Here is a 25,487-nt window from a genome sequence, read left to right as displayed (position 1 = left end):
GGGCAATATTGAGTTTCCAGACATGTAGCTCAAATTGTAAGCCTTGCTCCCATCCCCTGGGCTTGAAAGTGCACCGATTGTCCTTTTCCCACAGACAGAGCTGTCTGTCTCTGCTGGTGCTATGTTTGTTTGCCCCATTTTCCAATAAGAAGCCACTCCCGCGGGGCTGCACCTCCAGGAGCCTCGGACACAAAGACCTGTGGAGGGGCAGGTGTCTTCGCAGAGATTTCCCATGTAGATCACATTCCCACTTGCCCGAGGTCCCATTTCTCCCCAGTTCCTTGCAATCTCAAACGAGTGGCTTTAATGGGCTCTTTCTCCCTTCTTTAAGCTATGGTGAGAGTGGCAAGAAGAGGGAAACTCTTTTTCTATTGGAGTGTAAAGAGCTTGGTTGCACTGATCAATATGTTGCCCGCAGATAATAAAAAGAAGATTGAGACATGAACATAGACACACCATGGGAGACAGAGGGTACTTGCATTACATCTAAATCAAACCAGGTCACTCTATGGGACTCTGAAAGGAAATTAAAAATGCTTATTGATTGAAATAAAAAAATTACATAATTGGGTCTGATATTTCGTATCAGGGACCACCGTAATCCCAGGCAACTGCACTCTGGAATGACCCCCATCTTGATTGAGCTTCTTTTCATGGTATTCATTTCACTTTCCATTAGGATTTAACCAGAAAGAACATTTTTGGTAGAGAATTGAGAGCATTGAGAAATATGGCCAGTGGGGAGTTGGAGACTCGTGCATATGAGGAATTCTTTGGGTATAGGATCAAGGCAATGTGACTGTTGGTTTTCAATTTCCCCCTCTGCGTAGCTGTGGAAAGAATGTGTCATTCCTGGTAGAAAACCCTGCCAAAGTATTTCCTTGGAGATAAAAACATAGAATAAGAGTTTTAAGAAACAATTTGGGGGAGTCAAAAGAATGTTAATGAGATGGTTGATTAAATTATAAAAGAAGTTGGAAATAAAATAAGTACTTATGACCAGTTAAAATATTTGAAAAGATACTGAAAGAAAATATTAAGTTTTCAGAGGGGAACCAGGGAGTAAGGCAGAGAGAACCCAAAAGGGGACAGCATGGAAACCAAATTGAGGAAGCAGGACTTTTAACCAGTGATTATTAGAAAGACAACGACAACAACAGGTATTGATTCTTTTAGAAAAACCAATTATGGTTCTAGGAAAAGGGACCCAAAACCATCCATCAGCCTTGGGAAGACTGTACTAGGTTGGATAAGCTGTGATGTTTATGGATAGTATCTCTTATTTCCTCTGTGATTAAAAACACTGTTTTTTGGATCATTTCATTCAGTCGACAATCATTTATTGAGCAGATACTATATGCCATTGCTTGGCATATCGGTATGCAATAAATATATTTAAAAAGTCCTTACAAGTAGGATTGAGTAGGTATAATTATTACACCCATTTTATAGGTGAGGGAATTGAAACCAACATGGGTTAAGCACTTGCTGAGTGCCACAGTTAGGAAGCAGTGGGGCATAGATTTGAACCTAGGAAGTCCTGTAAACCACTACATAATACCGCTCTTTGATAAATACACAAGACAGAAAGTGGAAAGCACTCCGTGGGTGATGAAACCAACTGCAGTCAAAGTTCTAACCTCTGGCAAAGGAAGGGAATGGTAGGAGGGGCTCCCTGGAGGGGTAGCATTTGAGTAGCGTCTTAAATGTGGGTGAGAGTTTCCAAGTGAGCACAGGGGAAAGCACCTTCAACATGGAAGGGCTGACGTGAACCAGCGCTTAGAGTTGGAAAAGTGAAAGGTGTATTGGAGACGTTTATGATTCCAGTATGTTGGGACAGCAGTCCTCCATGGTGGCAGCAGGTTAGCTGGAGTGAGCTGGAAGCAGTCAGGAGTAGGGCTTCTCGTACTGTCATGGGCACATGGGTGACCTGGGGGTCTTGGTAAAATGCAGCTTCTGCTCCAGTAGTCTGTGGTACTAGCCCCCGGGGATGCCCAGGCAGCTGGTCTTGGATCACACTGGGCATCTGGGCTCTTGAGGGCCTTGCTTTCCTGGCTCAGGGTGTGGACTTTATTTAGTAAGCCCAGGGCTGCACAGATGGATTCTAAGCAGGAAAATCAGGCTTTAGAAAGACGTTTGGTGGTAGCGTAGAATGCTCCGGAGGGCGCTTGGGCTTTGGTTTCTTTAGCTCCTAACTTGCAACCCTCAAAGCTCAGAACACTGATTCAGTCGGGGTTCGGGCAGGGAAACAGAAACCACCCTGGCCAGTTTAACAGGACTAATCTCACCCTTGGTTTCCAATTGTCACTTATTTACCAGAGCTGCCTAGAAACTATTCCTCCCCTCCTTCAGGATTGGACAGAGCTAAATCTGTCCTATTCTCTAGGGGTCCAAAAAGGAGATGAGATGTTGGCTTGACCTTGGGTCATCCTTGTGGGCCTGTCCAGGTAAAGGCTGGGTCCTGTCACCCAGCACATTCTGGATCACTTTACCACAACCAGTAGATCTGCTCAGGGAAGGAAAAATGCTGCTAATATCAGCCTGAAAAAAAAATCAGGAAATTAAATCTGTGGCTTTAAAAAATCCCACACTGCTTTCTGGCTCCGCTCCCTCTCTCAACCTCTCCCTCTTCCTGGGGGCCTCCTTCCGGCCTCCTCCCCTCCCTATCAGGTCCTCCCACCCTCTGTCCCCTCCCCCAGCCTCTCCTTCTCCCTTCCTTCCTTTCTTTCTCATCCCACAAGACCTCCAGCTTTCCTTCTTTCTTCTCACTGGGCTTCTCCTTTGTGGCTTCAGGCTTCCCTTCTGGTCTCCAGGCCTCCAGCTTTTCCTCAGCTCCACGGAAGCATCTGTCTGTCTCCTTTTCACTTCCCATCAGGGAATCCGAAATGTTGAATAGGCCCTTCAGACCAGGCCCTGAAGGGGACTTGGCTGGGGCAGCAGGCGAGAGGGGAGGGGTGCCAGGGACCTGCTGGGGCCATACAGAAGCCCATTGATAGGCAGCCCCTCGACACAGACAACCCAGCCCAGCCTCCATGGCTCCAGGAGGAGAAAAGTGTCCCTGGAGGCAGTGGTCAACATCCCGACCATCGTGAATGACCTCAGTGTCTCTGGCTGGTGGGGGGACCTTCACTCTGTACCCTCCAAATCCTTCAGGCCTATCAGCCCCACCATTGGTGTGAATATATTCATCTTGAAAATAATTTGTCAGTACATCTCCATCAGCAGTGCTGATTTCATTAATTGAAAGAATTAGCTGTTTGTGGCCAATGGAAGAATATGGAGCCAAAGCACACGGAACACTTTTCCCCAGTGACCCAGAGACCCTTGGACGAACTCCTGGGTGCCATGAAAATGGATCGTTTCTCAGAAAGAATATCATTGGATGTTTGTTTAACATCACTCTCGAGCCCCCCCAAAAAAGACTTTCGAATCCTTCTCACATCTGGCTGCTTTTCTTCCTGTACTTTTGTGCAGAGCCAGGGCAGGGAGGAAACTTCATCAGTCCCAAAACAGCCAGCAGCAAAGTGTAAATTAAATGTGCAGAGAAGCTGGGCTCGGGGGAGTCTTACATCCTGGGGGTGGAAGAGTAAGAAGACTGTGTTCTCACCCCTACTCAGTATGGGCAGAACTGTTTCTGGACCCTGCATCTGCCACTAGGAGCTGTGTGACCTTAGGCAAGACACTTAACTCTTTTGGGCCTCAGTTTCCTAACTGGTAAAATGGGGGAATAAACATATCCTCACAGGGCTGTTGGAGGATTAAAGGGGTAATGCATGTACAGTGCATGGCACAGAGTAGATACTTGATTGATGGTAGCTACAATTATTGTTGCTGGGGTCAAAATTAGAACAGAATTTCAGCTGTCCCTAGATCTCAGAGATCTGCCTTTGCTAGTCCCATTCAGGGAGACAGATGGGCAGAAGTATATCCAATGGGGGGGAGACAGATGGACAAAAAAGCATGATCAAGGGGATTGGATGGAAGGACAGGCCAATGGGATGATGGACAGATGGGACATCTCACGGGGAAGGTAGATTTATGACAACTAAAAGGAGGTACTTAGAAACGGTTGTCCTGTGGGAGGGACAGATGGATGAGGGTCCAACAGGGGAGACAGAGAGATGACAGGCCGAAGTGGAAGACAGATGGATGGCAATTTCATAGTGGAGTTGGGGGGGGAGGTGGGCAACCCTATGACTGGGGAGAACAGATGGACAACATGCTGATGGTGGGGCCTGGGCTTCCTGTTTAGTCTCTGTTCCTCAGGCCTGGACATCCCTGAATTCAGAAGAACCCCAGGGGCTCTGTGGGCATTTGAGCAGTGGGGGTGTGTCACATGACCTGAGAAGACACTAAGCACCAGGGTCAGCTGGGCCTCCGTTCCTCCCCCTCCCACAGCCCCTCCCTGGGTGGCCCGGCAGATAAAGGCTCAGCCCAGATGGGAAGGGGAAGAGGCGGGCTAGTGGGGGGGGGGGGGGCGGCGAGGAGGAGGAGGGAGAAAACAGCGTTTTGAAAGAAAAGGGAAATAAAACTGGCTAAAAGTTTTATTTATTTAAAATAAAGGTTCAGTTATGCTCGACTGTAAACATGCCGGCCCATCCCTCCTTCCCTCCCTCTCCTCCTGGCAGAGGGCTTGGACCACACAGCAAGCTGGGGGCAGGAGGCAGAGAGAAGGCCGGGGCAGGCCGTGGGGAGGGCTGGGACTAGGGTACCCCAGGTGTGGGGAGGGGAGAGGGACCTAGGAGCTCAGTGACCTGCTGAGCACAGCTGGGCTCCGCTGGTCTGAGACCCGCCGGCTGTCAGGTCCCAGTCCTCCGGCACACAAACCCCGAATAGTCCCAAAGGCTTCGGCGCCACACGCAGAGGGCAAACACTGGGCACAGCGATGCGGATGGCATAGCTGCGCACGTGGACACACATAGGTGTACAGGTCTTTCTCTCACCTGCCTCTCTGTTTCTCTCTTTGTCAGAGATAGATGGCAGGGTCCTAGAGGAGGTGGCAGAACTCCAGCCGTGAGTCACATTTTCTTTTTTGAACTCCAAACCCTTACCTGCCTTTTGTCCTCTTTCTTTCCGGTTCCACCTGACTTCCTTCTGTGTTTTTCAGGGACTGAGTCAGTTTGGGTGGCCTGTGAGAATCTGGGAGCTCCCTGGAGAAGGGAGCAGTGTGGATGGAGAAGAATCTGGAGTAGCGACAGGTGTGGGGGGCCCCTGTCTTGCAGATCCTTGATGAAGACGTTGCGGGGGTCGCCGCTGGTGGCGCCGCTGGCCAGGGAAGGGCTGTGGTATGCAGCAGGGTCCGGAGGGAACAGACAGGAAATGTTTGTGATAAGACGCTTCTCCTCTGCAAGCCCCCCTCATTTCCAGAGGGCTGCGGGATAAGGTCAGGGAGCTGCAGAAGTGCCTGCTGCAAGAGCCAGCCAGCCAGCCCTCGGGACTGTGGCAGGAAGGGCAGCATTCGCGGGGGCCCCTGGGGCCCAAAGACAGGCAGCGCCTGGGGATAAAAATGCCCCTGGGAGCCCAGCCAGGGTTGCCTGCCTTTGGGATCAGAAAGCTCAGCCAGACTTCAGTAAGGCCAAATCAATCCCTTAAGAAAAAGGAAAGAACAAAAACATCCCCCCTCCCCCCCGCCCCCACAGCTTTGTTCATCCAGGTTGCTGGGAGCAGGAGCAAGTCTGACTCTGACCTGGCCTCAGGGCATTTCATGCTCCAGGTTGGTCCCACCGGGGGTCATTCATAACGTCAACCAGTAAAAATGGGAAATGGAAGAGTGCGCTGAGGACCAGGCTAGAAGCTCCTAGAGGGAATCCAACCCAAGAGAGTCTTCTGCTGGGAGTAGGGACTCAGGGATGCGGTCCTGCAGCCGTTTGCGAAGCTTGGTGCTCCTTGGGCTCCTACTGTCTCCTGTTTGCTCCGGACCCAGTAACTAACTTCGCCATCTGCGGTTGACTTGGGCAGCTCGCAAAGGAGCGGGAAGTGCTGCAAAGGAGCCCGCCATGGGCGCTATTGTACCGGTGGCCCTTCTGAAGGATTAGCAGCTTCTATCTGTCCCTGGGGGCTGCACTGTAAATGCCTGTGTAATGCTAATTTGTGGTTGGCAGGAGATTGATTGGGAAGGAGCTGAACAATGGCAAGAGGAGGCTGAGCTCACTCCTACTTCAGGAGAACTTGGGTCTGTGTGTGTGTGTGTGTGTGTGTGTGTGTCTGTGTCTTCTAGGAGGAATGTAGCAACAAGGGCACAGAAAGGATGGTTGAAAGAGAGGAAGCCACCATCGGTCAGAGCAGAGTCTGCGGGGCACAAATTCAGGGAAGTTTTTTTCATGGGAGTAAGTGACATCCCATCACTTTTGCTGAATTCCATTTGTTGGAAGTAAGTCCCTAGGTCCAGTCCACACTTAAGGGGAAGGGGTTACACAGGAGGCAAGAATCAGTGAGAGCCAGTTGAGAAGCTGCGTAGGACCCTTAGAAAGATCCCAGCAAAGTGGCTGGTTTCTAGTCAGTGCTCAGGAAAAGATATTGTTTCTTGGTCTAGTGAAATGGTCTGGGATGCATGGTAATTTCCCCCCAGTGGCCCTGGCCTCCGCTGTCCCATCTTCATCCCTGGTTGGAACTGCTGGGTTTTTTTGGAAGGTCTTCCCTCTAGCACTGTGAGGTTTGTGACTGCCTTCTCTGGGTGTGGGCTGGCAGACAGGGCTGACAGATGCTAAGTCATATTCACACTATCGTCCTAACCGCCTCTTCATGAACATGTGTGGTCCTGCATTGTGGTCAGTGTACAGATATTTTAATTTCCTGCTCACCTGCTCAGTGGAGGATCCGATTTCTTCTTGCATTTATTTTTTTTCTCCAGCAGCCTGTGGACAGGTATTTCTGTCTGACCATCTGGTAGCCATTCACCTTTATGGCGGCTTGAGAAAGGAATTAATTTCACCTGTTTTTTAGCTGTATCGGACTCCTTTATCACCTCTTACAATTCTTACAATGTTGGTCCTTCTGGTACCTAGGGGGCTCTTTAGTTCCCCTAACTTTGTGCAACTGCATCTCTCTCTTCAGGTTAGCTTCTCATGCCTTTCTTTTTGTGCCAAGGTTTTAAACATCCTAGGTAAACGCCTACCTACGTCTGTACCTGTCCCCACCCACCACCCACTGAGAGTGATGGATTCAGCTTAACTAGACCAGACCTAAAGGAATCAGAAAACAATCAACTGAAAGAGAAAATCTGACCCCTGTCCCCATCTTGTCTCTTGACTGATTCCTGAGGCTTTCGGCCTAATTCTGGTGGGTGATTTGGGGACAGCAGTGTGTGGGAAGAAAGAGGAAATTCCTGGGCAAGAGTGAGATGGGTGGAGCCTCTTCATCCTGCTTTGGTTTTGTATCCTGTGTCTCAAGGGCCTACCGCCTCCCCCAGGACTCTTAGAAGGTGGAGAAATCATGGATTGGTATCCCATTATTAACAGATGGGACATCAAGGGCTTCTGTTCAGGAGTCTTAGCTCAGCCAATCATGCTCTGTTGTATTTTTTGTTGGAAGGAGCACTGGGAAGGCAGGGGGCTATCTGACCATAGAATACAAACACTTACGATAAGTGTCAGAATATGCTTTTCCTGAAAATGGTGCTGCATGGAGTGAATGACTAATATCCTAGTCAGGATGAAGCCAACTATCTTCTGGGATCTTAAAACTTCTCCCAACATCATTCACAGACTAGTTTCTAATTGGTTAATGGACGTGGTCACCATTTCTAGGACCTGTTGCTCTCATGGTCAAGAGTATGCACTCTGGTCAGATGGGCCTTGGTTTGAATCCCAGTTCCTTCACTTACTAGCTATGTGACCTTGCTCGCCTCTCAAAGTCTTAGTTTTCTCATCTGTAAAACGGGATTGTGATGGTTTCTATTCTCACAGGGTTGTTATGAGGATTACATACAGTAACCCATGTAGGAGACTACATAGCATAGAGTGCCTGGCATACAGGAAGCCCTCAAAGTCTATTATTAGTTTTATTATCTTGGCCCCCAGGACTTTCCAACAGTTGAAGCCTCCATTTTTGGAACTTACCATCTCTGTTATATGTCTTATTTGATGGGGACTGTCTCTTTCCCCACCCCCTCCCTTGAAGATTGAGCATCTGATGACCCTCACATCCATCTCTCTCCTGGACATTCTGTCTCTGGGACCTCGACTCCCCTCCATGCAACCCTCGCCCCACGCTGCTTCCGGTGTGTGAATCAGACTCCGGGTCCTGTCAGCTTATCACTGTGAAGTGTCCTCTTGGGGCTGAGGGACAGTCCGGCTGGGAGGTCTCCCTCCTTATCATTGATGACCTTGTCGTGAACCTTACTGAGGCACTGAGGAGAAATGTAAAAAGTTCAGACAGCTTGTTAGTTGTCATTCTGCTCACGCCCCCACCCGAAACTTAATGGAATTTAACGCACTTCCTAAAACACAGAAGTCAGTCAAAACCCTTTTTGTCTGTAGACATAGAGTGAACCTTTCACGTGGCTTGGGGAGCTGTGCTGAAGAAACCACCCAGGAGGCCGGATGGGATGTATGTGGTGGGTCGGATCTCTCAGTGTGAGAAGAGGTTAGATACAGGGGACAGGGAAGCATCCGTGTGGCCCGAACCTCCACGGTGATCCCAGGCCGTATCCACAGCCGTTCCAGGCCAGAGGCCTCCTCCATTTTCTACAGGGACCCTGGCAAAACTAGTCTGTCTCCTTTGGAAACTGGCACTCTGGTTTCCATAGCAACAGGACTCCCCAGCTCTGTCCTCTCTGAGCCCCATCTCAGAATCTTTTTGGCGTGGATGTCAAGGGGTGGGTAGTCTTTTCAGAGAGGATGAATCATCCCCATACTTGATCCAAAGGGAACTGGGCTTTCTAAGCCCAAAGCTCTCATGTGATGTAAACAGTGAAGCTGAAGGCTAGGATGTCAGGGTGTAGGGAGCTTGCCTCTGCTCGGAAAACAGGGATGCTGAGTCAGCGGATGGAGGCAGATTTTGATGAGTGTTGTGAATTATTGGTTTGGCACGGAACACGAAGTGGCTTTGTACCAAATCACTGGTGGGGAACAGGGCTGGCACCAGCAGGGACCTCAGCTGGCTTAGGTGGAGTGGTAGTGTCTGTGAGCTCCTTCTCAGAGACCTGGACAGCTTGTGTTACAAAATCCTCCTGAGGAGGACGAAACTCATAAGCTGTGCCCTAAAGCAGGGGAGGAGGATCATTCATTTGTCTCAGTGACTACTGTCCTGTCCATCAGGGTGGATAAAGCCTGTTGCTCAGATAGGACAACAGGACTGAGGGTCTGGGGGTGGGAGAGTGAACTTCAGGTGGGTAGGAATGAAATATCTTCAGTTGGAGTGAAGATATTTTTCCTTTCTGATTATCCCAGAAGAGGACCAAATTGACTGTGTGGTGGATGATAGTTGCACTTTGTATGAAGTCTGGTGTAGTAGGAAGAGAATAGTGCTGGTGAGCTCTGCAAGCTGATTAGTTACCGGAGGAGCTGAAACTTACTTGGGGAAGCTGATCACCCATATGGGTCTAATTTTCACCTGGGTTATTTCCCTGTTTCTTTTAGTACTTTTAACAAATAAAGGGAGAAGGGTGAACAGATCTCTGCAGTTTTCATACTAGAAGATCCTGTTAATCTCTTCGTGATTTGAATAGGTGGATGAGATTCCTGATTTCCGTAATTATCTGTGCCTGGAGGTGTATACAGGAAAGGATCACTGGAGTAGACTGGAAACACGGTGCCCAGGAGTGGGGAGTGTACCCCAGGGGCCAGGGAAAGAACTTCCTTCTGACAGCTGGACACAGCCTTGTGTGTGGGTGAGAGGGGAAATAATCCCTTTTATCCTGGCTTTGGTTTGCTTAATTACCTCTTTAGCAGTACTGCTCATGGCTGCAACAGGTGTCAGGCTTTGTGACGCAGATGCCAAGAGCTGGCCAAGATCCTTGCTCATTCCTGACCTGTATGGTTGGATCTTCGGTACCGTGAGGTCTTGTTCCCAATTGCAGTCCCTTGTCTTGGGGATGAGAGATAAGGTATCGTGTTCATTTCTGATAAAAGACTGGAAGGGCAGTTTCTCCTTCTGAACCGAAAAAAAAAAAGAAGCTCCAGTGGAAGAATTGGGGTGGGAGGATGGGCGCAGGGGATGGAGACCAAGGGAATTTGTCACCGCTTTGGAAAATTGTCCTGTGCGTTTGCAAGTCACAGGAAGTTAGCAGAGAAGAAACAGCTGGATTCTTTTCATCACCTTAGCCCGCGTATTATCTTGAGATAACATGTACTACACTACACTTGAGAGAGTGTAGAAACCTGGGAAGTGCACGATAGTGGGAGTTGGGACACTGGGATTTTAGACTGCCCCTGGCCAGTTGTGGACCCCTCGGGTAGCTGCTGGGGCTCTCTGGACCTCTCCAGTTTTCTCCTCCATTGGTGCGGGCGGGGAGAGTTGGTGGACCGGGATGAGGTGGTCTCCAGCCTATGACTCACTGGCCCACAGCGTGACCACATCTCACACACAGAACCAAAGATGCTGATTGCTCTCAGCAGCCTGCACTCTCCCCTCCCCGGCCTCCCCAGCGGGTTATCATGCTGACTCAAGGAACACAACCCCCATCTGGATGCAGTCCAAACGCCAGATGTGCCCCCGATTAGTGTCGGTCTGGGGAATGTTTCCATGACTGAAAGGTCAGTGTCGGCTGGAAGTGCCCAGAGTGGGCATCTGCCCCCCACCCATGTCAGCTGCGAGGGCTGAGCCTTGCATTATCTCACTGGCCCGGGAACTCAGCTGGGGCGGCATGGGGGCGGGGGCCAGCCAAGTTCAGAAGGGCCTTGTTTTACTCGCCTTCCTTCTCTGATTTTCCACTTGGAAGAGACTCCAGGGGTGTGCAAAGAGGGAAGTCCTGCTGGTGTGTAACTGAAAACACTTTGTTCTCCTTTAGATCTGCAGTGGGCTCCTGTCTATTCTGATTTTCTTATGGCAGCCGTCACCTCCACTATGGAAAGAAAAATGAACGATAATGTTGTGATGGGCCGGTCTGCCATGTTTTACCCTATTTACTGGTCATGTTAAGTATCGCTTCTACACTTCAGATGGGCTTTCATGTTTAATCTCATTCGGGTAGGGCTATGCTAGGCTTTCCTCTAGGTAGCAATGAAAATTAAACACAATTGAGTTTGATGTGTACCTTATTGATTCCAGACCCATTTCAGTAGACTGTGACACTTCAGCGACCTGCAAATTCTACACATTAGAGTTCAGATTTTACACAAACGCCGTACACCCAAGAAGTGGACTCGGCGTTTCTACCAGCAACACCCAACTCCCAACAAAAGACACAGGCTCTGTCAGAAGATGAAAGCTACTAATGAAGATGCATTCCAGATGATATTTTGGGTCATCCCCTAGGAAAAAAAAAGATTCATGAATAATTTCATGGCAATCACACCAAAAAGGAGAGTTAATAATTTCCTCAATTCCACGTCGTCCTTTTTGGTTCTCTGTAAGCGACTTCTTGTCCCACAGGTTGCCACAATTTCATTTCAAAAGGATGAAGAAGGAGAGGGGAGAGGTTGTGTGTTAACCTGGCTTGGGAACTACCAAGTAATGAAAGCTGCTCAGCACCTTGCATTGATTGCGTCTTGTCGAAGCGCAGAGTTTCTCTTCTTTGGGTGTGACTGTGAGGGTGAAGGCACACTCATCTTGTGGCCCATGGCTCCTCTGGCAGGGGCATCCTTAGAGAAGGCCACTTGAGCAAAAGGAACAATTGGTAACAGAGCAAGGCTGGCTGGGCGGGTTCTGACCAGTCACTGGTTTCAGGGTGTTGGGTCAATCATTTCTCTTTTGCAACTGAGCTGGGAATTAGAGGCTTTATTCAGCCCGAAGTGGGAGAAAGGGAATTTTTACCATAGGGCATGGCCTTCTGAGGCAAGAGAAAAAAAGTGTCTTCCCTGGGGCAGGGAACAGAGGGGAGTCAGAACGGCTTGTGGAGAGTGGTATTCCCCCCTGGGGTCACAGGGCCACTTGTAAAATGACGCCTAGATGTTGGTCTCCAGCCAAGGTTCTCAACCTTGGCTGCACGTAGAATCACCTGGGAGGCTTTTACAATCTGGATGGCCAGGCCCTGCTTCAGACCAATTACATCAGAATCTCTGGGGTGGGACCCAGGCTGAAGGAGTTGTCAGGGCTCCCCAGGTGATTGCAATGTGCGTCTAGGTTTGAGGCCCGCTGGTCTAGGACCTTGCTAATCAAAGTGTGGCCTGAGGGCCAGCATCATTGGTATCTCCTGAGACTTGTAAGACATGCAGCATCCCAGGCCCCAATGACAGACCTACTGAGTCAGCATCTGCCTTTTAGCAAGGTCCCTGAAAGATCTGAAGCCTATTAAAGTGCGAGGAGCTGTGGTTCTCCAGCTTCGCTGCACATTAAAATCTCCTAGGGAGTGTTTAAAAATCCCAATGCCCAGGCCTCACCTCCTGCCAATTAAATCAGAATTTTTGAGCGTGGGATTGGTAGTTTTTTTATGGCTTTTCAGGTGATTCCAATGTATATGAGTTAGCAACCCTGGCTACATATTAGAGTCACCTGGGGAGCTTTTACATATCCAGATACCTGAGCCCTACTCTCAGAAATTCTGATTTAATTGGTCTGGAATAAGCTGCAAAAAGCTTCCTATATATTTTAATATATAGCCAGTGAGAGTCTCTGTTCCACAATGTTGGTCCAGCTTCATTGAGGGGACAGCCTTGCTACAAGTCAACGAATCCAAGAACCATTGATGGAAAAGAATGACCAGACCATGTCTAGACTTATCTGGTCTCAGGGCTTTGTTTGGTATTGGATCTCCTTACGTGTGACAACTACTATATTATTTTAATGAATTCAAATATTTCTATAAAGTTCCTTTTGAAAAATTCGACCTCAGTTCAGCTGAATTAAGGGGCGAAAGCACTGGTCCTACGCCTGGGCCACAGGAGCTGGGAACAGTGGAAGGATCCGGTGGGATGGAGGCAAGAGAGGTCAGGGTGAGCCAGGGTGGAGATGAAGAATGAAGAAGGACCCTGGGGGACAAGAAAGAGGGGAGCTGATTGGGATTTCTTGTCCCTTTCACCCTGTGGCACTCTCACCATTTCCAGCATGGCTGTGGAGTCAGGTAGTTCTGCAGTAGGGTTGCTGGATTGAGCAGATAAAAACACAGGCGCCCAGTTAAATTTGAATTTCAGATACACAGTGAACATATTATTTTTTAATATAAATATGTCTCATGCAATATTTAGGAATGCCTATACTAGAAAATTATTTGTTGTTTATGTGAAATTCAGTTTTAACTGAGTATCGTATATTTTATCTGACAACCCTACTCTGTAGGCAACCTTAAATGCTCAGTGTTGGAAAATTTGTGTTGTGGGTACGGCTTTCTCTAGGCCTTGAGTGGGCTCTTGCCATCTGAGGTGAGGTTCATGTGTACCTGTTTGAACCCTGTCCCAGGAAGTCCATCATCCCATGTTCCATAGGGCTTACTCAGTGCCCCCAGACCAGCCTGGCAGGGGTATGTGGGGATGTCACTGTGCCTATGGACAATATCCTTGAACTTCACTTCTCCGGGCTTATCTACAGTCTTTTGTATTGAGGTGGTTCCTGGGAGTTCCTCTGAGGTACCCTCTTCACCCACTGGCACTTGCCCCATTTAGGCTGCATATGCCCAAGAGAAAGGGAGCCGAAAGGCTTTGATGGGCCGGAGGTGACAGTGTTGAGCGGACGGTGACTCAGACAAATGTAGGGACAAGTGGAGCGGGGGTTAAAAGAAAAGCACGGCTCACAGTCGCAGCCGGAGCGCGTCCCTGAAGCTGCTGTTCAGCGGCTGAGCCCAGCGAGGCTGGCTTTCAGCAGAGGCTGTTCTACTGCAACGTGTTCAGAGAGAAAAGTGCAGTTTCCTGTTCCATTCGGCTCTGAGCAGCTCACCCCCTGCTGGCTTCAGAGTATGTGGGGCTTGAGGGAGGGGAAAGGGGGGCAGAGAGTGGGAAAGAGCCAGCTGCCAGCAGGAGACGCACGTACAAGAGGTGTGCAGAATGAGAGAGAGATGGGGGCGGGGGGAGAGGAAAACAGGGAGGATAGAGGGGGGAGGGAGAGAGATGACGGGGAGAGAGGAAAAGGGAGAGGGAAGATAGAGGGGGGAGAGAGAGATGGTGGGGAGAGAGGAAAAGGGAGAGGGAATAAAGGGGGGAGGGAGAGAGATGACAGGGAGAGAGGAAAAGGGAGAGGGAAGATAGAGGGGGGAGGGAGAGAGATGGTGGGGAGAGAGGAAAAGGAGAGGGAAGATAGAGGGGGGAGGGAGAGAGGGATGGAGCGAGAAAGCTGGTTCGTTAGCTGGGGCTGCTCAGCAAGATGCAGGATAATCAGGAAGGGTACCCTTGGATCATCCCTCCAGTCTGTCTCATTGAAGACCTAAGCTGGTGCTGGTCTCCCCTCTGAAGCAGAGTCTCTCAACCAGTTAGCCTCAAGGAAAGCGCAGGGGGGCTTGTGCAGGCTGGAGAACTGGCTGAGCCGAGTTCTGAGGCCGTGGCTCGTTTTCCCTGCTGCCCTGAGGTGAGCACCGCACTTGTGAGGCTCAGGAACTGGTCCGACCCTGCAGGCGTTATCGAGGCTGGAGCGCTGGCGTGTGCCCTAGGAGGAATGCTCACTTATGATACCTGCTGTTGGAAGGTCTCCCCATCTCCCTGCTGACACCACTGTCTTCTCAGAATAATAAATCACCACACTTTATATGAAGGTCACGGACTTGGTTTTGTGTTTCTGCTGGGATTCAAGTCTTGGGAAATCCAGGCTCTCTGCTGTGTCTCCTTCTGTGCTTCCTGTTCTCTCTTGCCTCCTTCCTCATGTGCTGCAGCGTGGAGAGCCGGGCTTTCCAGCACATCTTTTCCCAGAGACATCCTAGACGTGGTGTGGGGAAGACTCTCCAGAGAAACCTCAGTAGCTGGTGGCAAATTAAAATAATAAATGGGCTTTTTGCCTCCCTGACCAGTTAGTTGAGGACAGGAACAGCCAAAGACTCTGTGGAAGACTGGGAGAGAAGCCAGGGGAAGGGAGGGAAGGAGGAGGGAGTGGGTAGCTTCAGAACGGGGCTGGCGTCCTCAGCTCACACTTGTGGGGACCCCTGCTCACAGAGGGTTGGTGCTAGTTCGGTTGTGGAGAGCTGGGCATCTCAGTGAGAGGTAGGCTTCCAGGTGATCTGTGATGACCGGTAGGTGGAACTGGGCCTGGGCCTTGCTGGCTATTTAGGGTTTGGCTTATCAAATCTTGGCCAGTGCCTGGCTACTGGCTCCAAGCCTGTTCTCCAGGACTAGAGTGTACTTTCCTTGGAGATTAAGGGGCTTGGCCACTCTGGGGTAAGAGTTGGCCCGCTTCTATGGGCCAACAGCTCATTCTGGAATCTAATTCAGAAACACAGCCTGTTGGTGACGTCATGTGTGTTATGGTTGGTGGGACAGTGTGTCAAGTCCTGGAGCCATGGAAGATGGGCTTGGATGACCTCAGGGGCAGGGTTCACATTCTTAACCCAGCCCTAGGGAAGAACAGCTTGCCGCACAGGATTCCTCCGGGGCTGGCACACAGACCCCATTCAGGCGACGGGCTTGTGTGGGCCTGGCTGGCCAGATCCTGGCTGGCTCTCATTTGTCCGCCTTTGACCAGACCCAGGCTTGGCCTGGGGGTCCTGAATCTCTGCCTGGTAGAAGCATCAGTGTGGAAAGAGCCAGGACCCAGGAGAGACTCTTGGGTGGATCTGTATGGGATTGTGATGTGCATTTCTTCCCGTGGAGCTGTGGGGTCTGAACACCTTGCTCATGTGTATTTTGAGGGTCAAGGAGGGGAGAGCTCAGAGGTGGGGACGTGGCTGATTAAAAGGAGAAAGAGCCCAGCTCTCAGTCAGTCTCCACTCTTCATCCTCTCCTGGCCCCTCTCCTCCACCCCTGGCATTTCTCATGTTCTGGGACGAGGTCTAAATTGAAACATTCCAGGAGCTGCCAACCTCCCGGTTCCAGGGTGGTCACAGGACTCGCTGGCTCCACATCTCCTTTCGGTTTGGCCCTTGCCCTAATCCCTGCTGGTGCCCGGTGCCAACATCTCGCTGCCCTCTGAGGTCCTCTTTCCTTGTGCCCGTTCCAGGCACTGTTTGGAGCTGCCGAGGTGGGTCCGCATGTGTGTGCCTGTGTGTGTGTGTGTGTGTGTGTGTGTGTGTGTCTACACGTCCTCCTTGGACATTTGACTAGTCATTTTTTGGCCCCGAGTGAGGCACAGATTCCACAATCCTTTCCAGCCCTGGACTTAGTGGTTGGAGAAAGTGCCCGAGTACAGCTTATTAAACACGTATGATTCTCCCCACCCTTCGGGGCCCAGCCCCTGCTGCCACTCCTTTAGAAAGTCTTCTCTCAGGACCGCCGCTCTGTGTGCCCTCTCCCCAGGCTCCTAGGGTCCAGAGAGTGTCCTAGGAGCCTCTGGGACAACCCAGCCGTGAGCTCTTCTGTCTTGGATCAATTTTGAACAGTTAAAGTCTGTTACCTCTCAGAGCCCAGGCTTTGGAGTCAGTCGAACCCAGGTTCCAATTCTGATTCTCTTGCTTACGAGCTGATCACCTTGAGCTAGTTAATTTCTTTGAGACTCAGTTTCCTCATCTGAAAAGAGGGATGATAATACCTTCCTCTCGAGTTGGTTGTGAGGATTCGTGGGCTCATGGAGTGAAGGACTTGGCACAGGTCTGAGTTCCTGTTTTCTGTTCTTCTCTCCTCATGGTGGTTGGAACAGAGCTGGGCTTGTGGTCGGCACCCAGAAAAGTAGTAGTGACTGATTAATGATTATGGAGCCTGCAATTGTTGGGATGAAGTCCCTAAACAGAGGAACAGCTCTAAGCAAACCCATTAATTAGGGGCCTGTTTGCAGTTCTTTTGTGCTGGCTTGTCATGTGTTAGCTCAGGGAGGGCTGGGTACTCCCCATCCCCAGAGGTCATTCTGGGAAAATAATGACCAAGGGGAGGCTCTGGCCTGAGGTGTGCAATTCCCACCTACTTGTGGCCTTCACGCCCATCCTCCCCTCCCCACCCTAGAGCTGGTGCAATAAACAAGTTACCAGGTGACAAACACAGCCCTAATAAAGAGGGCCACCGGCTTTAGGACGGCATTAAGCCTGAGCTAATGGACTTTGCAGGGAGCAAGGACTCCCTGGGGCACAGGAGAACTTCTGACCTGGAGTGACCTCCCAGCCTAGGGAAGGCCCAGGCCAGCAGCTACTTTTTGAGAAAAGGGAAGTGGTTTGTTTTTTTTTTTTTTTAAAGGTAAAAGAAATCCCAAAATAGGATATTACAAAAATCATGTTATAACTTGTATGTTGACGTTTATCCCATTAACTAGTTTAAACCCAAATGCAAAATAACTGTCATTTCACAATAATTTCAGGACTAATAAAAATATTAATTGTTGTGCACGGCAAACAAGCAGGTGGTGATAAGCTAATGGGATAGAAGTTGAAGGTAGCATGATGGACGTCTGTCTGTCTTGGGTCAGTCCCCAACCCACTCCACGGGGATGGTCCTGTTGAGGCAGATTGGAGCCTAGGGCCCTGGCCTCTGCTGGGAACTGTGGTCCTCTTAGAGCTGGGTGGGGCCCTGGTGACAGACTTGAAGATGACCTCATCCCACTGGGAAACTAAAGCCCATTCATAAGCCACAGACCCATAAATAATAGGTGGCACCGGCTTCCTTTTTTTGGCCGCACACAGCTTGTGGGATCTTAGTTCCCCAACCAGGGATCGAACCCGGGCCCTCGGCAGTGAAAGTGTGGAGTCCTAACCACCGGACCGCCAGGGAATTCCCGGCACTGGCTTCCTTTAAAGGCTGTGCTGCCTGTGGCTGGTATGCATCTCTGCGGTGCCGGCACCAGCATCCTGCACGTAGTAGGTACCAAGTACTCTGGAATCAACCTGCTGCAGGCACAGCCAACGTGCTTTCATTCACTTCTGGGATGACTGCTGCTTCCCCTAATTGTAGTAAATACCACAAGACAGGAGGTATACCTGACTTTTTCCTTACCTCTGTCCTCAGCACATAAGTGCTTCATAAATAAATGTTGAAATACATTGACTCAGATCTTCTCTAGGAAGCACACTGATTCCTACGTGGACTGAGTAAGGCCTCTTTTCCTGGGCTTCTTTCCTCCCTTTCAGAACATATTATATTACGTTGTTATTATATTGGTTTCCTTGCTTTTGTCCTGCTCGGGCTATGAGCCTTTACTTGGTATCCTGAGTGCTCAGCACAGTGGACTGACCAAAATTCTGTGGCGGAACTGAGTAAATCGTTGTGTGAATGAGTTTGCAGGGTGGGCAGAACGAGACAATCTTCCACCGACCCCAGGCCCAGCACGCTTGGAAGCTTGGAAGTTTCCTGATGAGTGTTTTCCTGTTTTACAAAAATCCTTGTGTGTCTCTAGAAGCCCATGTTCTCTTCTCCCGGTATCAGGGCACATCTGGTTGTTGGTACATGTCGCTTAGTTAGAAACTCTTAAAACAGCATGAAATTGTTAGCACGTTGCTCCTGCCTGCCAAGCTCTTCTTGAGACTCAAGCTTTGGTGGATTTGGTTTTTCTGTTTGTTTTCTGTTTTCATGCAGTTTAGAAAATTGGTCTGTGACAACCTTGGGGGAAATAAGCCTGCCTTGAGCCCTGCCAAGGAGAGGGCAAGCCTGAGGTGAGGGCTGGGGGAGGCGGGGGATGGAATCAGCCTGGAGAATCTCTGGGAATCCTTGCTTGTACTTCCTTTCCTTGCATTTTGGATTGGATGCTTGGGCTAATTTGATGTGCGTTTTGGATTGCACGCTAGGGCTAATTTGATTAGAAGGGTGCCCCAAGGAGGTGGGGTGGGACCGGGGAGAGCCTTCTCTCTGGATGGGTCCTCACAGGGAGACCAGCGCTGACCAGTCCAGCACCTTTGGGTTCTGGAGGACACAGACACCAAATAAATGCCCGAGGATGGGGGCTGTGAGGGACGATGCCCCTTCCTCATGCATTTGATTTCTCTGCTATCCTTGTGTGTGGGCAACACCAGAAATCAGCTTTTCCCGCATGGCCCCAATATACCATTCCCCGCCCGCCCCACTCTTGGTAGCTCTTGTGTCTTGGCAGATTTCTTTTCTGGAAATTGTCTCATCTGGGGAAAAGTCTGGGCTGGTCTATTTCACCTTGGGTGCCAGTTGTTATCCTTGCTGGGTGTAGACACCCAGCCAAGCCTGCTCCTGGATAGTCAGATGGGGCATGGGAAAGGCAGGTGGGAAAGGTCTTCAGGACGCCAAGGCAGGACTCGGTTTGACTCCTGGCGGTGGAGATGGGACTCATCAACCGTTCTGTTCCAAATGCCAAGAGCAGCCTTGCCCCCTTCTCCCCCAAGCACTGTGCCTTGTCTTTGGTGTTCTCTGCTCCATTTTTACTGCTATCTGAAAATCTTTTCATCCTTTTCCACAACAGGGTGGCCTCCGTTTCAGCCTCTAATCTCTCGCCAGGGAATGATTCTGGGCTGTGCTGCTGGGTTCTGGGTCTTTTTGAGCAATGCTGAGATTTCTACTCTGGCCCCAACATCCTGAATGAATCTCAGAGCACATTCTCCAGGACCCCAGGGATGGGTATTCTGCCTCTTTATTGCCCTTGGACTCTGAGGGCATTATACCATGGTATGCGCTGAAGATTTTGTCCCCCCAAAGTGCATATATTGAGACCTAACCCCCAATGTGATGGTATTAGGAGGTGGACCTTTAGAAGATGATTAGGTCATGGGGGCAGAGTCCTCTTAAATGAGATTAGTGCCCCAGAGAGCTCCCTTCCCCTTCTACCATATGAGGACAGAGCAAGAAGATGGCCATCTATGAACCAGGAAGCGAGCTCTCACCAGACACCAAATCTGCCAGAGCCTTGATATTGGTATTCCAGCCTTCAGAATGGTGAGAAGTAAATATTTTCAAGCCACATAGTCTGTGGTATTTTTGTTATTGCAGCCCAAACGGACTAAGACACAACCACTAAAATCTAAGTTCTCTCAGGGCACCTTTGCTTATTTTTTATTATTTCTTTAATACTCCTTAGTCATTTTATTGATTGATTGATTGATTGATTGATTGCCTGCCTTGGGTCTTCGTTGCTGCGTGTGGGCTTTCTCTAGTTGCGGTGAGCGGGGGCTACTCTTCATTGCAGTGCATGGGCTTCTCATTGTGGTGGCTTCTCTTGTTGTGGAGCACGGGCTCTAGGCGTGCGGGCTTCAGTAGTTGTGGCTCGTGGGCTCTAGAACGCAGGGTCAGTAGCTGTGACACACGGGCTTCATTGCTCCGTGGCACGTGGGATCTTCCCGGACCAGGGCTGGAACCCGTGTCCCCTGCATTGGCAGGTGGATTCTTAACCACTGTGCCACCAGGGAAGTCTGACCTTTGCTTATTTGGTATCTACAATGTGCCAGACACTTAACACGTGGCTTAGTTATAAAGACTTGCCCAAGCCATACAGGCAATAAGTGACGTAGTGACAAAGTGACATTTAAATGCATGTCTGTCTGACGTCAAAGCCCTCCCTCATTCCTCTACACTAGGGGTTCATGAACTCAGGAAGAGCAGGGATTGGAGGGCTTGGCTTCTGAGTGTTTGTCACCCCGCCCCCGCCCAGAACTACTGGTCTGAATTTCTCAGTCTTACATTCCCCAGCTCTAAGCCTGCAGGAATGCCCTTGCTATCCAGATCTAAATTAAGACAACATTCTCTGTCACCATCCCTGAGCTTTACTTAAATATATTAAAACGGTCTTTCATTTTAAAAGGTGGGGGGAAGGGAGACAAGTACAAAAAGAAACCACTGGAAGAGTTTATAAATTTTGAACTCTGAATGGTAAGGCTTACAGGCATATGGTGCCATATTTCAACCCAGCCACATCTCGGGGATCTCCCAGTGCAGCTCCCTATCAGGCAGTAGGAAATCCTCCCTCTCTTCCCCTCCTCTGCCCCCTCCTCACCTGGAAAGTGTTCGAGGCAAGTGTCCCTGCCACACCCATAACGCAGACTGGGGTTCCTAAACTGGGATCCATGGATGAGCTTCTGGAGCCTGGGAATTGCCAGAGATTGAATGTGATTGCATGGGTGTATGTGCTTTTTTCTGGGAAGTGGATTCACAGATGTAATGAGATTCACAGAGAAGTCGGTGGTTTCAAATGGTCTAAGAAGCCCCGGAGGGGAACATGGGTACATCCACGTGAGAAATTTACCTTGGAACTAAGTGCTAGGACAAGTTTTGCTTCCGCTGGAGGAACGGGTGATATGTCTTCTCCCTTTGTAGTTGATTTTCTGTACATGACATCATGAAAGCCTTTCTAAATTATTCCATTTTTATTTTACTGAAATTATTTCTACCTGGATCAATTTAATTTTGTATAAATATTACAGGAAGAGTTGGTTCATTAATCAGTTTCTTCTTCTTTGTCTTCTTTTTTTTTTTTTAACTACAGAACACTTATCAATTATTGTTTCTCTTACACAGAGGTTTCTCTGGTGGCTGTGATGTAAGGTGAATGTAGAGTGACAGACAGAGGGAGAAGGGAGACGAAGCCTGAGGGGCATCTTTACGGAGAGTGAGTTCAAGTGTTCTTGGGTACAAATGCCCATGGGGTCAAGCAGTGGGGTCAAAACATTCTGTTTTAGTGTCTCCGCCAGGAGAAGGTCTTGGATTAGGAGGAAGCAAGCCCCTTAGAGAGTGAAAAGAAGTTGCCACTATCCCGTGGGCTGGTGTGCCTTCACCAGGAAGGACGTAGTTGATAGGAAAATGCAGACGTCAGCGAAGTTGAAAGACTCCAGTGCGTCGTCTCCCTCTTCTCATCACCCATGTGAGGCCCAAATGTGGCTCATCTTGAAGTCATCCTTGTCTGTCCCATCCTATAGGCTTCCCTGTCACTGAGTGACCCAAAGCCCTCACTCTCCCTGTAGTGCCAGGGTGGCTTCTGGCTCGCATGGCAGGGACCCTCGGAGCAATTCCCTAGCTTTTGAAAGACACGTCTGTGCCACTAAAACTTACGAGCCTCGTTTATTTATTTGACTGACTACTGGAGGACAATGTTGGTTTAAAAAAAAAAAAAAAAAGAGGTGGTACAGTGCAAACAACATGGGATTTGGAGTTGGTCAACACTCGTTCATATCCAAAAGTCAAGCAGCCTTTGCCAAAAGACACATTTAAACACTGTTCTTCCTCACTCTTTTCCCAAGGGCAGGACACAACTGAGAATATTTACTGAGCCCCTGAGATAGGGGCATTTCCTCTCATTGTTTGCTATTTAGCAGCTGTGGCAAGACAGGCCTTGTGGAAAGGACCACAGAGAAGCCACTGGCCTGTTACATCCTAATCTAGGCATTAAACCTGTCTGCACTGGGCTCATACTTGGTCCAGCCTAGCTCACTAAGATGAGTGTTGGGCCAAAGGCCCAGCTAGAATAAAGTTTTCCTATGCCTAGCATGGTTGGTTTTTAGGAAACATCTTTAAAAGACAGGTCATATTTGACCTGTGCTTTTGTCTCCATCTTGCTAATGCAGATGTGATGCCTGGAACTCTGGCAGCCACTTGAGAACATGAGAATGAGGGATGTACTGTAGCATGGTAGAGTGATAACCTGGATCCAGAAGACTGAGGAAATGCCACGTAGCCTTGGATTGTCAGCTTCTAGCATTCTTTTAATTCAGAGAGACATAAACTGTCTTGTTTAAGTTATTGTTATATTAGACTTTTCTGGCACATAGGACCTAACCATAACTAATCCAGTGATTGCATTTGGTTTCTGGAGTCAGATTACCTGAGTTGAAATCCAACCTCCATTATTTTATAGACTGCAATGTGGGAAATCTCTTAACCTTTATAAGCCTTCAGTTTTCTTGACTGTGAAATGGGGGTCATTAATGTACACATCTCTTAGATTTATTATGTATGTTAACATGATATAATGTATATAAAGTACATGGTGTGTGTTCAGTACTCAGTAAATGTTTCTATTACGTTGTTGTTATTACTATTATAATCGCCATCATCATCATCATCCTGGGGCATCTGTAACCCTTGGAGAACTTCCTGAGGGTGGCTATAGGAGGCTATGAGTCATGTGTTCAGGATCCTGGAGTCTGTATCTCTCAGTCTCTTTCCACAAGAGAAACAACTCATAAATTCAGGGAGGTCACTTATCCTCTGTGAGCTTCCCTTTCCACATCTAAAGCAGGGTTAGTAATAATTTGTAGGCTTGTTGGGAAGATTAAATGAGAAAATACGTGCAAAGCAGCCAGCTCAATGCACAAAGCATGCATGCCACAAGTGTTAGTTCCCATCTCTTGGTTGTATTGATACTTGCTTTTACTCTGTAGAGATAAATAGAGGCCCCTCCCCACCCCCTTACTACTCCTAGCCTGGGTAGATTGTAAGTTGGCATTGGCTGCTCAGTGGCTATAGGTGAATCCAGCTGGTGAAGGGCCAGTGGCCCAGCCAGGGCAGAGTTATGCAACCTCACCTGAAGACGCAGGCTGGCAAGCCAGATGGGTGTGGGTGGCAGGAAGTCTCTTGGGGTCTAGGGTAGAGGACAGGGGGATTGGGGGGACAGAGGGAAAATGGGCAAGTTTTACCAGCAGTGTTGGGGGCCTTAGTGAGAGGAGGCAGGAGAATGAGGGCTCTTCCCTTCCCTCTTCAAGAGATACTGCTTTTATTTTTTCAGATCCAACTCTGCAATTTTCAGGGTGAGAAGCCACAGGCAAAATAGTAATCTCTACGAAAACAATAATACTCATCTTAAAGAGCTGTTTATCAGGCTCTAACGAAATGAAATAATTTATATAAAGATGTGTGTGGCACGTAGTATAGGCTGCTTGCTCTGACCCATCTTCCATTCACACCAACAAATTCTTGCCTCCTAATGAGTTTGCTATACCTGAATGTGCCCTTGGGGTCCCTGAATACCATCTGCTTATGCCTGAGGTAAGGCTGTGGGGCTGGATGGCTTCATATAGAGTGAGCACAAGCTGTCATAGAAAGCTGGGTATAAAAGCAACCAGTTGCAAAGACCAAGGTGTGATGCAGACAGGGCCTGGGAGTCCTACACCAGCAGCCCTGCCCTTCAAGTCTCTCCCCTCCATGCAACATCTGTATGCTTCCCACTGGACACCATCCTTCCAGCCCAGCACAGGCGATGGAACAGAGAGAGGCCTGCTCTCTGTTCCCTCCTCCACCACCCTCTAAGCAAACATACAGTTCTTGTGGATTTGTATCTCCTCCCTTTTAAAAGATTTTTAATTGAAAAAAGAAATTTAAATTACAGAAAGATATTAGAAAAAAATACAACGGCGCCTCACTGCTAAATTTAAGTGAAAGTTAACATTTTGCTTTGAATACTTGCCTTGATTTTGTTTTTTCAGTAAAAGAAAAAAAGTTACTGACAATGCTAAAATGTTCATTGAACTGCTTTCCAATCCCATCTTTTGGCAACCTCTGTCCTGATATTGCTGTGCATCCCTTCAGCCCATGATTTTTACACTTACCCTATGGGTATGTATACATTTGAGATTTTGTATTTCTTCCCCTGTCCCTTTTATTTTGGAAATTACACATTGTATTTTTATTCTCTTTGTAGTTTCCCTAACACTCTTTTTTTTTTAATTTAATTTTAATTTTATATTGGGGTATAGCTGATTTACAATGTTGTGTTAGTTTCAGTTGCACAGCAAAGTGATTCAGTTATACATATACATATATCCATTGTTTTTCAGATTCTTTTCCCATATAGTTACAGAATATTGAGTAGAGTTTCTTGTACTATACAGTAGGTCCTTGTTGATTATCTATTTTATATATAGTAGTATGTTTATGTTAATCCCAAACTCCTAATTTATCCCTCCCCACCACCTTTCCCCTTTGGTAACCATAAGTTTGTTTTCAAAGTCTGTGAGTCTGTTTCTGTTTTGTAAATAAGTTCATTTGTATCATCTTTTTAGATTCCATATAAGTGATATCATATGTATTTGTCTTTCTCTGTCTGACTTCACTTAGTATGATAATCTCTAGGTCCATCCATGTTGCTACAAATGGCATTCTTTCATTCTTTATTATGGTTGAGTAATATTCTGCTGTATATATGTACCACATCTTCTTTATCCATTCCGCTGTTGATGTACATTTAGGTTGCTTCCGTGTCTTGGCTATTGTAAATAGTGCTGCAGTGAACACTGGGGTGCATGTATCTTTTTGAATTATGGTTTTCTCTGGATGTATGCTCAGGAGTAGGATTGCTGGATCATATGATAGTTCTATTTTTAGTTTTTTAAGGAACCTCCATACTGTTCTCCATAGTGGTTGTACCAATTTGTACATTCCTACCAACAGTGTAGGGGGGTTCCCTTTTTCTCCATACCCTCTCCAGCATTTGTTTGTAGACTGTTTGATGAT

Source organism: Eschrichtius robustus, chromosome 15 (assembly GCF_028021215.1).
Source record: "Eschrichtius robustus isolate mEscRob2 chromosome 15, mEscRob2.pri, whole genome shotgun sequence".
Classification (NCBI taxonomy): domain Eukaryota; kingdom Metazoa; phylum Chordata; class Mammalia; order Artiodactyla; family Eschrichtiidae; genus Eschrichtius; species Eschrichtius robustus.
Note: the sequence above shows the minus strand (reverse complement) of the source record.